This window comes from Eleutherodactylus coqui, chromosome 8 (genome assembly GCF_035609145.1).
Source record: "Eleutherodactylus coqui strain aEleCoq1 chromosome 8, aEleCoq1.hap1, whole genome shotgun sequence".
NCBI classification, from domain to species: Eukaryota; Metazoa; Chordata; class Amphibia; order Anura; family Eleutherodactylidae; genus Eleutherodactylus; species Eleutherodactylus coqui.
Genome location: NC_089844.1, coordinates 81,158,271 through 81,172,280, shown reverse-complemented (window position 1 = coordinate 81,172,280; position 14,010 = coordinate 81,158,271). Strand labels below are relative to the sequence as shown.

Genomic DNA, 14,010 nt, shown 5'->3' with positions numbered 1-14,010 from the left:
CCCCCCCCCCCTACTGTCCAGCCCTCGTTATGTAACAGGCGTGTCCTGGTATCTGCTTCAAGCTCTTGAGACTGCATCGAGACACAGCAAATCTTACAACAGCACATATTGCTGATGAGCAGGACTACCTGTGCAACCTGTTGGGGCTGCATGTACTACCTAATTCCACTGGAGTAGAATCAATCAGGAATTAGTTGTCTGTGGCCTTCACCACCATTCTTTTTTTAAAGGTTGCCTTGCTGTTGCTTCTCCGGTGCTCCTGCTGTCATTTTCATTTGCACCCAAGTAGGATAAATGAATTCACAATCGCTTCTGCTTCCTAACTGGGCAGACTGGTATCTGTGAAGCAGAGGCGTAAATTGAAGCTGCTGGGCCCCAGTGCAAAAAGGAAGCTTCATTGATAGTATTGGTTTGCAATATTGAGAAAGGAGACTTTATGGGCCCGCTAGGGCTCAAGGGCCCAGGTGCAATCGCACCCCCTACATGTACGCTCATGCTTTAAAGTATAGGTGACTTGGGGTTCTACGGTAATACTTAAGTGTTCACGCCATATTTCTGAGCAATATATATTGCACTGAGTGGAAACATGCACTTTATGTTACCAGCAGTCTGTTGAGATGTAACTTTTCTCATAAAATTGATTGACATGAATTTAAGAGATCCTGGTATGCAGCAATGAGTACTAATTAACTTGGGCTCTAATTCAGAGATGTGCCAGTCAAAAGAGGGCGAAGTCATCCTAAGTGGATGGAAAACAGATGCCACCCATGTGACAACATCTTTAGCATTCCTTTAAATGTATATAAAGAACATAAAAGAAATACAGTATTAAATATGTTTGCATTGGTTAAACAGCTATAGCAGGAGATTGCTTAAAAAGCAATTCCCTATTATGGTTTTATTATCTGAACCCATATCAATGGACATCAGGTATAAAATAGTACCCTGAAGTTAGATGGTAGGTAAGGGTAATATCTGCTTCCTGAAGTAGAATGGGAAAACTTTCCTCTGCCTCCCTATGGCATGACATAGGGCAGTGGTGGCGAACCTATGGTACGCGTGCCAGAGGCGGCACGCAGAGCCCTCCCTGCTGGCACACACCGCCGTCGGCCACTCACCACATTATTAAAAACTGGCAGGGGCCGGCATTCACTCAGCGGCGCTGATCCCGGCGCACACTGTGCCGTCAGTGTGCAGACGGGATCCTCCTCCCCTGATGTCTCCTACTTGGTAGAGGAGGGGGTAAAGTATATGGGTCTCAGGAGGGCAGGGGTGGGGTGCTATTAGTACTGGGCCACTGTGGGGTGTCACTATTACTACTGGGGGCTGGTTTGGAATGTCACTATTACTACTGGGGCCGATGTGGGATGTCGCTATTACTACTGGGGTTGGTATGGGATGTCGCCATTACTACTGGGGTTGGTGTGGGATGTCGCTATTACTACTGGGGGCCGGTGTGGGATGTCACTATTACTACTGGGGGCCGCTGTGGGATGTCACTATTACTTCTGGGGCCCGCCTTGGATGTCACTATTACTTCTGGGGGCCGCTGTGGGATGTCACTATTACTACTGGGGGCGCTGAGGGATGTCACTATTACTACTGGGGGCCACTGTGGGATGTCACTATTACTACTGGGGGTGCTGTGGGATGTCACTATTACTACTTGGGCCACTGTGGGATGTCACTATTACTACTAAATCTGCACCCGGTCTATTTTGAAACAGCCTTGTCCTTTTAAGAACGACAGAGGTAGAAATCATACATCGTCATGATAAGCCCCGCCCCCTGACGTGTTGGCACTTAGCGATAAATAAGTGAGTTTTGGGTTACAGTTTGGGCACTCTGTCTCTATAAGGTTCGCCATCACTGACATAGGGTATCGCACCAATGCTAGGCTATTGAAAATCTGCAACATGATACGATTGATTTCTTTGCTGATTTTTTGTACCATTAGATGTGGAATCCAAACTGAAAATCTACATCTGAACTCATGCTTAAGACCACTTTCACACAGGCAACGCGATATCGCCATGAGAAAATCGCAGCAATATTGCATCGGGGTTCTGAGCGATATCGCTGAATTTTCACGAAGCAATATCGCGATTTTGTGTCGCTACAAAGTTACATTTGGTGCTACAAAGTTGCGCTACTTTGTAGTGCTCTTTTGCTGGGAATTTTTTGGGGGCTCGAAACATAAGCCCTACCCTGAAAATAAGCCCTAGCTGGTGTGAGACGGTGACCGGCAAGTGCTGGAGGGCAGGTATATATCGCCTAGGATGCTCTCCTATGCTGCTTTGGGGAGCGCTTGGGCAGATACGTGCCACTGAGCAGCCTGGGCTCGGTGGAGGAAGTCGGCAGTATAGTGTTAGTAGCATTAAGCTACTAACACGTTGTAGTAAGTAAGTGGCTCCAAGCCGCATAATCCGGGCCGGCTTTTCCTGGAGTGACCAAAGTGAAGGGTGGGATGGTCACTCCCACGTACCAGGTGGGGCTGGTACCAGGCCTTATAAAGCCTGGGCCTACAGGGCCAGGAGGAGAGCTGAGACCTCTGCAGGTCTGAGAGTCCTGGCTGGCTGTGTGCAGGAGCCATTTGTGTTACCAGTGTGTAGACAGGGACGCTCCATGTATAGTAAGTGCTCAGACGAGCAGGATTTACGTTATGTTTGCCTGATGTTAAGGCCTGTATTTTGCTTTTGTTTGCTTGGAAATAAACCCGGGCAAAGCCTGGACTAAAGACTTTATCCTATGTGTCACTGTCTCTTACTGCTTATGCCCAGGTTGCTACCGATCCTAAACGCTAATCCCTCACACTGGATAAAGAAAAAAAACAAATACATCACCTAAGCAGTGCTGTCCGGCTCTGGCACAGGTCTTCTCTGTATCTCTGGCACTTGTCTTTAGTGTTTAAGCAAGGCTTCCTGGATTGGAGGTTCAAAATCCTTGCTTTCAGGAAGTGCTGTCTGTGATTGGTTCTCGAGCACCACAGCTCAGTCAATCAAAGCCAGCGTTCGATGAACCAATCACAACAGTCATGCAATGAATGGCTGTTATTGGTTCATCTTGCACTGCGCTTGAGAACCAATCAGAGGCAGCGCTTTCTGGGGGCAGGATTTTTCAAATCCTGACCAGGAAGCCTTTTTTGAACATTGAAGACCTGTGACGGAGTCGGACAGCACCGCTTAGGTGATGTATTTTTTTTTTTATGCAGCTAGGGCTTATTTTAGTGGTTTTACAGTAGGAATTCCTACTGTAAAAGTTGCATTGCACTGCATTAAAAAAAAGTGTTTTTGTGTAATGTAACAGAAAGGAAGGGTCCATAGGGAAACATGGGCTACAAAAAAATGCTGTATAGATAGAGCATGCCGCGATTTTGTATTCTAGCAATGTTGCAGGCTCCAAAACATCACTCATGTGAAAGAACCCATTTAAGGCCTCCTTCCCACGAACGGATTTCCGCCGCGTAATTCGCGGCAAAAATCCGCTGCGTTACCCGCAGCTATTAGGTTCTATTGAACCTAATAGCTCAGTGCTCATGGTGCGGAATTCCACAGCGGAATTCCACACCGTGAATTCACCTGTCCTCACCCGCGGCATGCTCTATTTGCCGCGGGTGTACGCGCAGACGGCTCCCATTGCAGTCAATAGAAGCCGTCCGTTCACGCTATCTTCCGCTGTAGCACAGCGGAAGATAGCGTGAAAACGCTTCCCCGACCACCGCCGGCGCGTCATGTGACATGACCGGCCGCGTCATCTGACGCGGTGGGTGTGTCACATGATGCGGCGGAGGTAGGCAGGGAAGCGTCATGCGGGAGCGAGGATGCCGGATCCGCAGGTAAGTATGGGGTCTCCTGGGGGGCGCCGTGACGGGCTCCGCCGCGGAATTTCGTGGCGGAGCCCGTCACGGCCGTGTGCAGCCGGCCTAAAACCATGAGCTTCTCATACATGCGATTTGTAGCGATGTCACATTGCTACAAAGTCACACAATTTTGTGGCCCGTGTGAAAGCGGCCTATAGGAAACCTATCAAATCCGAACAGCAGCACAAAGTTAGAAGCTGTAGTGTTGAGTTGGTTGGACACTACAGCGGTCAATCAGAGTTGTGGCACAGCCCGATGGCCAGAGAGGACAGCACTTCGCAGCCAAGGCCGGCCTTTAGAGCAGTCGGGGCGGCACATGCCATAGAACGAATGTTGATTTTATTAGGGCTGCAGATAGTAAGAAGCTTCGCACAGGTATGATTACAATCAGCTCCCCATAGAGCTGTCAGCAGTTTTGCATCTATTACAACTATTTAATGTCTTAATCATCCTTCTTATTTTTAAAATATTTTCGGGATACATTGGACCTTTGTTTTGTGCAATCAGATGTAAAAAAAATTGGGAAAAAAAGCGCAAAAATTATGAAAAAATACTTTTTTCTTTATATTCCTTATGAGAGAGAGAGACTCTTTCCTAATAGAGAACGGTTATTAAATGGGTTGTCCAGGATTTTTACTATCGATGGCCCTTCGTTAGAATAGGTCATCAATATTTAATCGGCTGGGGTTTACTAGTTAGGACCCTAGCCATCAGTGAGGACAGCTCTGGAGCAGAGAGTGCTGTTCATATTGCAAAGGGCTGGTTTATACTACAGACACAGCTCCCATTGAATTTAATGGGAGCTATACCTGCAATACCGAAACTAGCTGCTGCAATGTTGACAGCACTATCTGCTTCTAGTGCTGTCCGCACTGACAGCAGGCCTGGTGGTCAGGTGATCGACGGGGATCCCACTGGTGGACTCCCGCCAGCCAACTACTGATAACCTATACTGTCGATAGATAATCAATAGTAGAAGTCCTGGACAACCCTTTAAAGCAATTCTCAAATTCTGGAATGAGGGGAAGATGCCCTGTAAAAGGGTAGAGAGATATACCCTTCCCACCAGAAGAACTGACTAGCATATGACATCACTTCCTATTCCCACAGAATGAACCCTTACTGATTCCGAAAAAACTGTGAAAGAGCTATAGTGATGAACTAATGCTGCAGTCCTGTCATTTTGAGACATTTAGACCAGCAGTGATCAGGAAAAGATGGCATACCCTTTAGATATACCATCACTTCTACTGCGGGTGGGATAATGCAGTTAAATCGCATACATCGGTCTGCAAGTTTTGACCAACCAAAATCCTCAACTTTCTATTATTGTATAAAGTTCTCCAATCAGCAGATTTCAACATAGAATGGTAGAGTTGGAAGGCACCCCCAGAGTCATCGGGTCCAACCCCCTGCTCAGTGCAGGATCACTAAATCATCCCAGACAGATGACTGTCTTGTTTGAAGACTTCCATTGAAGGAGAACTCACCACCTCCCATGACAACCTGATCCACTCATTGATCACTCTCACATGGGTTTGGGCACCATTTGCCAGCAGTATTATAAATGGCGCATGGCAGATGATGAGCCCGTTACTGGTTTCTCATTGCAGCCCAGGAACTTGTGAATGAAATAGAATGAAAGATCATCTAGAGTTGAAGATATTTGCTGGTTTTTTCCTATATCTGAAGTATTGCATGCCTGTTATTCCAACTCACCCAGTAAGATCAGAGAAATCCCTGAGTGGTTATTACGTAGCATTGCATACACGGTGACAATCATGTGACAACATTTGAGAACATATTTCTTTTCAACAATTCAAAGGAAGAAATGCCATAATTATAAAATGTCTATAGACTAGAATTACCTGCCTCGCAGACAGATATCCAGCCCTTCATCAGCCCGTAATGACCTGCTAACCACCATTAATTATATTCAGACTTTGTGGTTTTTATCCACAGCTTGAAATCCGAATCGTCCAAATATCAATGAAAGTTGTAGAAAGGAAATCAGACTCCAGATCTTTTCTCAGAGGCCCTTTGATGCAACTTGATGGCTAGTCGAACAATCAGAATGTCCATAAGACTCCTGGAAAATGGGAAATCTCCTGGAAGACCAGAAAAATCTCCTGGGTACCCTGTGTCTTTAAATCATACCCACCTCTACCAATTCCTGTGCTCTTCGCCATCAGGACGCTGTCTAAGGAGATATCTGGCAGGGAAAAGGAGTACAGAAACAGACAGGCAAGTATCGGTGCTGCTCGGCTTTGGTCTGTAGAAATGGGGTTGGGGCTCTAGCCTGTACTTTCTGTAAATGGTGGGGGGGGGTTCTCTATTTTGTGCTCTCTGTAAATGGGGGCTCTAGTGCGCATTCTCCATAAATGGTTGGGGGAGCTTTAGTCTACACTCTCTGCAAATGAGGGACCCTAGTCTGCACTCTCTGTGAATGAGGGACCCTAGTTTGTACACTCTGTAAATGGTTCTCTAGTCTGCACTCTCTGTGAATGAGGGACCCTAGTCTGTACACTCTGTAAATGGGGGGGGGGGGTCTCTAGTCTGTGTTCCCTGTAAATGGGGGGTCTCTAGTCTGCGCTCTTTGTAAATGCCTTTTGTAAGCCCTTTTAATTTTTTTCTGTAAGTCCTGGAAAGCCCCTTTAAGGCTTACACACAATAATGTGCTCCCATATATACACACATATATTACATCTGCCTGTGGCTGTTGTTTCAGCATACCTAATATTACCCTAAGAACAGGTATCCTGAACAGAAGGTCTACAATGGGTTACATGATGGAGACCAAAGAGCTGTTTAATGATCGGGGGGCCTACAGAGACACTAATGGGAGCTTTCAGCATCTACGTTAGGTTAAGTACACAAATGCAATATCTGTCACTAGGTGCCCTTAGAGAATGTCACCAATGTAGCTGCACCTTTGCATAAAGATGTCTGGATGCGGCCATGTAGTCTGCTGCTAGCCATATAGATGGAGACTATCCCCGGCTTTGCATATTGCCCATTTCCTCTCCGGCTGGCCCGTGTAATATGTAAGATTTGGCAGCCCTCCTTAGGAACAATGGCTAGTCCACGAGGGCCGCACCACTGAAGTATCCTCTACCTGTCCAGGCAGTCACTTAAAGCTTTATTTACATAAAACCAGACAACCCCTTTATGTAAAGTAACCCTAAAAGCAGAAATTTCTGCACATAATTACCAAAAAGATAGAAAATCCAAAATATACCATCAAATTTACATTAATCCGTCACCGGATCTGTGAATTTGCTGCGCAACCTACCAATTTTGCAGGTTTGCTGATTGAAAATAGACCTTTTTTTTTTCTTTTATTAGGTTTTTGCTACACTCTTTGCCTCTTTAGTGCTGAGCTGATTTATTCTGCATCAGCCTTGTTTAGTTGCCATCAAGCACATGTCCCCGGTATAGAATACAGCCATTGTTATCAGCTCCAGTGTACACTGGTGACATTGTGACAGTTCGCATCCGTCCTGTCAGTATTCGACCTCTCATCATTGTCCTGTGTTTTTCCATGATGGATATTGTCTTTGGCTGATGAGTTAGGATGATTTTGTACATACAGTATATGTTTCTATCTAGACATAATTTTGTATGTATTGAGTCTAGTTATAACCAAGTAGATAAGGAATAGGGTCAGGAGTTCTTAAAGGGAATCTGTCACCTACTTTTAGCCCTACAGGCTAAGTCTATAGTCTGAAAGTAGGTGACCTGCTGAGTCCGGGGATGTAAGTGCTATATTTACCTCCCTCATCGTTCCCCCGGGTGTCAGCGCTGATAGATACCACTGTGTGCATTGAGCGGCACAGTTGTCCCGTGTAAAGGTACCTTAAGTTTATGGGGTTATAGGATAAGGAGACCAGGAATGAGCTTCTTATACTTACATGGCTCCATGTTCCCTTGCAGTTGGCTCTGGGACCCAACACTTGGTTTGTGCATCAGACTCCTCTCTGCAGTCAGGCACATGTCTACCCATAGAGAACAGCGATGAGTCTAATGCATATATTGACTTCCAGGAATAATATTGACTTCCCTTCCAGTAGGGAACAGGGAGTCAGGTAAGTATAAAAGGCACATCTTTGGATACCTCTGCCTTATAAGTCTATAAGCCTATGAACTTCGTTTAAAGTGCTCTTAGGTGATGACAAGTTCTCCTTAGAGGGTTTGTCTAGGGTTAGAAAAACATAGCTGCTTTCTTCCAAATATAGCGCCCCCCTTGTCCATAGGGTTGCGTGTTGAATTGCAGCTCAGCTCCATTGAAGTGAATGGGACCTGAGCTGCAATACCAGACACAGCCCACGGAAAAGGGTTGCATTAATTTTGGAAAAAAGCAGACATGTTTTTTTCAACTCTGGACAACCCCTTTAAACATCTCACCAACAACACATATCGCGCCAGCATGTCAAACACAATTAGTTGGTTGTGTAGGAAGACTCCTCTTCCTCGCTGGCTCAAGCACCCTCTCTCGCACTTTAGAGGTCTACTATATCTCTTAGGTCCATTCAGCTTCTGTGGTACCTGGTACAGCTCACTCCAGAACCTTACTGCTGTTCAGCAATGGCAATGTGGTTGTAGACAGTCCTTCTCATAACGCAGCGCTCTACGCCAGAGGTGGACTGGCCATAGGTTCTACAGGAAGAAATCCTGGTAGGCTGCTCAGGTCATAGACCAGTCTGGTCAGGGTCAGCTAGTAATTTTGACCCACCTACACGAAACCACATTTAGATTTTTTTCCAGGGCCATTTTTAAGTTCCTAATCCACCCCTGCATTGCATCAGTAACTGTCTCTCTACTACCTATTTAAAGGGGTAATTTGTTAACTTTTTGTATTGATGACCAACAAGTCATCAATAGATGATCATCAGGGGTCTGCTGCTTGGATCTCCACCGATCAGCTAATTGCCATGTGACAACAGTCAGTGGAGGAAGCAGAAAGTGCTGACCATAGCGCAGAGGCCCAGGGTGGTATTGCAGGCATAGCTCCCATTAAATTCAAGGAAACTGTGCTGCAATATCAACCCGAACCTCTGCGCTATGGTCAGCGCTTTCCGTTTCCTACACTAACCGCAGTAACAGCAGCTCCATGAATCAGCTGATCGGTGGGAAGACAAGCAGTAGGTCTCTGCCAATCATCTATTAATGACCTGCTGTCATTGATAGAAAAAGTTAACAAAGTTCTGGAATATTAAATGGATATCTCACCAAAATCGCTTATTACCTATTTGAAGGATAATTGCTTGGCTGTTGGGCCCCCAAATATCATGAGCACAGCGCACCCCAACTCCTGTGGACAGGTGCATTTTTTGGTCTTTTTCTTTTCCAATGGATCCCTGTTGGTGAAGAATGCCCCTGTATGGACATGGACATATACTTCCTGAGTGTATAGGGTAGACTCGGGCGCAATGTATACAGAGCCTGAAAGACATTTTTGCCACACACCTCTATCTTGGAGCAAACAAGGGATCAGACTGGTAGAAGATCCAGCTGTTCTATATATGTGACATCAAAGTGGTGCACAAAGAAGATGTGTAGACCAGCGACAGTCACATCCAAGAACATACATTCTGTAAGTACAGTGAGGAATGGTCACAACCCTCCAAAAGAGCAACTTTGCGGTATTTCTAAAAGCCTCTACAGTAAACTAACTATGAACCAAATCTTAGGTTCTCGCATTATTCTGTTCATCGATGTAGCAGAGTTCAGTCTTACATCTATAGTTCAAGAGAACGTGTAATTTTTATTAGTGGTTTTACATGGGACTGCAGGAGGTAAATCTAAGATTGTGACAATGCAAGCACCATTTTGCCCCCAAAAGGTTTCCATGAATTCCTCGTATAACACGTCAATTAGAAATGTCATTAAAAAGTGGGATCAGCATTAGCTGCCATTGGATATCCTTACTAATGTCAAAATTAAAGGGGAACCCTGTACCTACAGTACTCTCCTCAGAGACGTGACTGCACAGGAGACAAGAAATGACAAATTCACCTGCAGTTCATCTGTACCTGACAAGAGGCGGCGATATACAGGGTTATTACAAGTGATCTTCCCGAAGTGAAACCCTTATAACTTACGGCTAATGACACTAAGAGACAGAAATTTGATATCAATGAAGACAGAAACTCAAAAGTTTTCATTTAGCACAACAGTCTACCAAAAGTTTGTCCTTGTTGTTCAACCAATCACAGCGCAGCTTTCATTTCTGAAGCTGCAGAGGCACAAAGAAAGCTGCACTGTGATTGGTTGCAACGGGCAACAAGGACAGTCTTATGGTAGACAGTTCTGCAAGAGGAAGCCCAAAATGTTTATTCTGCCGTAGTTGTGGCTGGGGGATATGAGACAAACCGGCTGCCAACGAAGCCAGGAGAGCGTTTTGTGCCCTTGATTTTCACGTCTACCAGTCTGTTACTAGTGAGCAACGTCATTTTTGGACAACGTTGGGCGAAGAGCCATTAAGAGGACGTACAATTTGTAAGCGGTACTCGAGTTTTAAGGAAAAAGGTTGCATCTGTAAGCAAAAATCATCTGGACACCAACCAGTCAGAGTGGAAACAGCGGAGCGCGTCCGTGCAAGTTTCACACAAAGTCCTCCGAATTCCACCACTAGAGCAAGCAGAAAAACGGACATTCCGCCGCCAACTGTGTGGAAGCAAACGTTTGCATTATCCCTACCGAATGCAACTGTTACCGGCCCTGAAACCGGGCGACAAAGCGCGGCGACGTTCTGTGTGAGTGCGCAAACTAATGGAAAGCGATGGTTTCATGGACTCTCTAGTGTTTAGGGATGAAGCTGCCTTCCATCTTTTTGGGCAACAAACAATGTCAGAATCGGAAGGTGGGGGTGGGGCGGAATCAATAGGCAACTACCAAAGAGATAGATTGGCAGTGCAGGTGGTGGTGGTGATAGTGAACTTCTTCCTTAACTTCCACAATCCTCGGACCGAACAACTTGTGATTTTTTTCTCTAAGGAAGTGTAAGGCCCTCTGTCCACTACCATTGCGGAATATCGCTAGCGATATTTCGCAGCGGGGGATGAAGGGGGAGAGCTGTCAGTTCTCTGCGGTGAGCCTACCTGACAAATAGGCTCACCGCGGAGAATCGTGGCAAATCGGAGCATGCCGTGAATTGAACCCTGCGAGCGGAGAATCGCTATAATTCTCCGCTCGTGGACAGGGGGCTGCGCTTTCCATAGCAACGCTATGGAGAGCGTTCACTCCGTTACCCACAGCCGGATTATCGCTGCGGATAACGCAATGCAAGAACACCCGTGGACAGGCAGCCATAGGGCTTCTACCCACTAGCGTTTTTTTAAAAGGTTCGGTATCGCTGCTTTTTTTCATTGGGACTTTCTAATGTTAAAATCGCATTATACCAAAAATCGTAAGTTTGTGCTTCTGCGATTTTTGTGCAATGCGATTTTAACATGAAAAAGTCCCATTGAAAAAATGCAGCGATATCGCAGCTTAAAAAATACGCTGGTGGGTAGAAGCCCTTAGAGTCTGCGTGCCCCCCTGTACCGCCCGCCATGATCTGCGAGTACCTATCATAGAATCCATTGCATCCGTCACTCATGATCCGCTACAATGTATATAGCAGGAACCTGACTGCAGGCTCCATGCGTGTCCGGTGACAAAGGGGGTCACAGTGATCGCCTCTGATGTGGAGAACATTTTTAATGTTGTGCAACAAAGAAACTTTTTCAGTTTCTGTTTCCATTGATATCAAATTTCTGCATAAGTGTCATTCTGGGTGTTTTAAATTAGGAAGATCATATATAGTAACCCTGCACTATGGAAGTTACTACCTGGATGTGGCACAGAAAGAGTTAACTAAAAGTCATCTTAAGGAACTTGCACAAGTGAAAGAAAAGAGTTACGAAACTTCCCTTATTCCCAAGAAGTAGATATAATATATACCATCCCCACTGCTTGTCTCCTATGTGGTCAGCAGTAAATCAATGGTCGGCAACCTGTTGTAAAACTACACCTCCCACCGGTCTGCTGGCATTTGTAGTCCCCCACCCCGCTGACGGAGAGGAGACGAAGTACGAGAAGTCCCGAAGTTTCTGGGAAGTTGTACTCACAGTGATGGAGGAGGAGGGCAGCTCCGCTCCGCACTTGGCCGGACTTTGGAACTCTGTGCCGGGCTCCGGGACCGTGCTGGGAAGGCAGGTGACGGAGGAGGATCCGGGGGAGGACGGAGGATGGAGGTGGCGAGGATGATGGTGGTGGCGGCAGCCGGGGAGCAGGAGGCTGCGCTTCTCGCTTCCGCTTTGCTGGACCCAGGTAAGAGGAGGCTGCGACAGTCACTAGTGCGCAGGCGTCACACTTACCTGCCCGACGCCCTCACCTGTCATACAGGTGGAAGAACAGGAGGATCCGGATGGATGAATGGATGGATAATTAGATCTATCTATCTAAAACCCTATATAGAAAAAGTTGTATTATCTTGTAAATGAGAAGCAGCCAAGTGTTATTCTTTGCACAATGTACAGAAGTTAGACAGATGAGAGAGATAGCCAGATAGATGAGAGAGATAGACAGATAGGAGACAGATGAGAGGGACAGAGAGATGAGAGAGAGAGAGACAGAGACAGACAGAGACAGACAGAGAGAGAGAGAGATGAGAGAGAGAGAGACAGAGAGAGAGAGAGAGACAGAGAGAGAGAGATGAGAGAGAGAGAGAGAGAGAGAGAGAGAGAGACAGATGAGAGAGAGAGAGAGAGAGACAGGAGAGAGAGATGAGAGAGAGAGAGAGAGATGAGAGAGAGAGGAGAGAGAGAGAGACAGATGAGAGAGAGAGACAGGAGAGAGACAGACAGGAGAGAGACAGACAGATGAGAGAGAGAGACAGAGAGACAGATGAGAGAGATATGAGATAGACATAAGATAGATATGAGATAGATAAATAGGAGACAAATTAATACATAGATATGAGATAGATAGATAGATATGAGATAGATAGATATGAGAGAGATATACAGATAGATATGATAGAGACAGATAGGTAGATAGATGAGAGAGATAGACAAATGAGAGAGACAGAGAGATAGATAGAGAGATAGATATGAGATAGATAAATAGATATGAGAGAGATATGCGATAGATAGATATGAGATAGATACATAGATATGAGATAGATAGATATGAGATAGACAGATAGATAGATATGAGATAGATAGATATATAGATATGAGATAGATAGATAGATAGATAGAATTGAGAGAGAGAGAGAGAGAGAGAGAGATTTGAGAGAGATAGATATCTGATATCTATCAATTTACTTACTCATCTTCTAAGATTCTGCAAGATGGGTAAAGAATTATTTTTGGCTCCTTCTCATTTACAACACTACTTTTTCTGTAAAGGGTTTGAGATAAAAAGGATATACAGAGATTAGATCTATATCAGACCCTACAAAGAAAAAGTATAATTATAAATGAGAAGCAGCCAAAAATTATTCTTTGCCCATCATGCAGACGTGTAGAAGATAGATAGATAGATAGATATGATCTATCTATCGCATATCTATCTAACTTCTGAACTTGTGTATTTTGTACAAAAGAATACCACTTGGCTGCTTCTTATTTACTAGATAATTCTCCTTTTTATGTAGGGTTTTGGAAAGAAAGCATAGACAGATATTGGCTATATCTAGCTAGAAAAAATAGCATTATCTTAGAAATGAGAAGTAGTCATGTATTATTCTTTGCTCATTATGCATAAGTGTAGAAGACGGCTGACAGATAAATTAAGTTAATGGATAGATATTGGAAAGGATAAACAGATCTAAATTCTAAAATTCTGTATGTTGTACAAATAATGATACCTTAACTGCTTCTCATTTACAAGATCATGCTACGTTTTCTATATAAGTTATGGATAGATGGATGGAACGATGGATAGACAGATATTCTCATACCTCTCTATCTTATATCTATCTCATATCTGCCTATCTATCTAGCTAGCTATTCATCCATCCATCCTATACTGAAGTTTTCTGAACAACTTATCCAAAAATTACGGACAGACAGCATTTTTTATGGGCAGATCGGAAAACCATACTGAATGATAAAGATTATTTTTAAGTGATTTATGTCCACGGCTGAGTATACTGATCTGCA

The 14,010-nt window shown here is 44.8% G+C and overlaps 1 protein-coding gene across 1 annotated transcript in view; it reads right to left on the bottom strand.

Moving 5' to 3' along the window:
• GALNT3 (polypeptide N-acetylgalactosaminyltransferase 3) overlaps positions 1–12,149 on the bottom strand; it is a 69,027-nt gene extending 56,878 nt beyond the window's left edge. The window contains exon 1 of the mRNA XM_066575924.1: positions 11,971–12,149. The gene's annotated coding sequence lies outside the window, so the exon portion shown is untranslated. The remainder of the gene's footprint in view (positions 1–11,970) is intronic.
• Positions 12,150–14,010: the final 1,861 nt, after the last annotated feature.